General features: G+C 40.3%; 1 protein-coding gene across 3 annotated transcripts in view; it reads right to left on the bottom strand.

Annotated features, from left to right (window-relative positions):
- The window catches only part of usp13 (ubiquitin specific peptidase 13), a 37,947-nt gene that overhangs the window by 5,243 nt on the left and 31,246 nt on the right, over positions 1–1,458 (bottom strand). The window lies entirely within an intron of this gene.

Raw genomic sequence — 1,458 nt, 5'->3', positions numbered from 1 at the left:
GGAAGTTGGAGCTAAACTCTGCAGGACAGCGGCCCTCCAGGACTGAGTTTGGAGACCCCTGAACTATACTGTCAAATAAAAATAAAGTAAATAAGAATAATCTAACTACAAGCAACAACACAAATAAATACAAAAGAGTAAAGGTACAAATAAAATAAACAGTGATTTTCAGATTTTTTATGTAGGTCTAACATTAGCTTTTAGGTACAGAAATTGAATAAAAATGTAAAATGTAAAATAACATTGCATATTTGACTGTATAAATTAAAGATTAATCCTTATTAAAGTTACAAAAGTTATTCAATCAAGAGCAGTGAGAGATTTCTGTGTTGTTGCGGTTTGATTAACATTAAGAAAGTGCTGTCACTTTAAGAGAACGCACTGATCCAGTGCACTGATACTGTAGGTTCAGCTGCATTCCACGCCACTTTTAGACATGCACTTGTGAACTTCCCTACCCCTCGGCCCTCGGGGGAATCCCGGCTGCCATTTTGAAGTGAGTTCCACTTGGTGAAGTGGAAGAGGATATGGACAGGAGTCTGCTTCATATGCACATTTCAGGCCGCTCCATAGACCACAATGCAACACGATTGTGACGTCATCGCAGATCCCGTTTAATTTATCCTCACCCCAAACAACTCTATAATATATAAATGATTGTTTTAACATTTATAACAGCCCAAACATACCTATATACATATAGAATGCTGCACCAAACAAATTCATAAGGAAAAAAATGTAACCAATAAACCAATCCCATAGTTGATTCTAAGTGATCAAGGGCTTAGGACGCTCCAGTTCAGCCCATTCCAAGGGTTCCGCCAGAAGTGGGCACTCACGCAACGTAATCAATGATGTACATCCGAGTAAACTAGACGGAGGGAAGTTTGCGAGTGAAGGGCATAAAAAAACGGACTGGAACACAGCCTATGTCTGCTAGGATACTCACCAAGACGGGCATTTTGACATAATTTTTTGTGTGAATTTGTCCATTCAAACACAATACTTCACCGAGAGCTTAATATTTGTTCTGAGACGCGGGTTCACGCGCTTCGGATGAGCGCACACACAGATCTTCTAACTGCGCGTGCATGTTCACGTCTTCTGGCTCTTTAATATTTAAACTGGCAAGGCTTAAATTAGTTTAGTTTAAACACTGATAGCAACGTGTGCTGTTCAGGTCTCACCTGCGCTATCAACACGTGATGACGGCATAAAGCACTCGCATTGATTAAAGAGTGACTGGTTTGTCCACATATTGTTTTTGTTTCTCTCTCTCATCGCTCTTGTTGTAATGTATTAGGAAGCCAGAATTTGTATCCATCAACAGAAACATGCATTAGCCGAACTCTAACAAACCATATTACAGATGCATTGTAAGATTTAAGTTGAACCGCGGTCCTAGTGCATGCCGAACCGTGTGGAGAACGGTACGGTTCGATTTTTTACCGAGAACCG

Source organism: Sinocyclocheilus anshuiensis, unplaced genomic scaffold (genome assembly GCF_001515605.1).
Source record: "Sinocyclocheilus anshuiensis isolate Anshui unplaced genomic scaffold, SAMN03320099.WGS_v1.1 scaffold311, whole genome shotgun sequence".
Taxonomy (NCBI): Eukaryota; Metazoa; Chordata; class Actinopteri; order Cypriniformes; family Cyprinidae; genus Sinocyclocheilus; species Sinocyclocheilus anshuiensis.
This window is presented reverse-complemented; position numbering and strand designations above follow the sequence as displayed.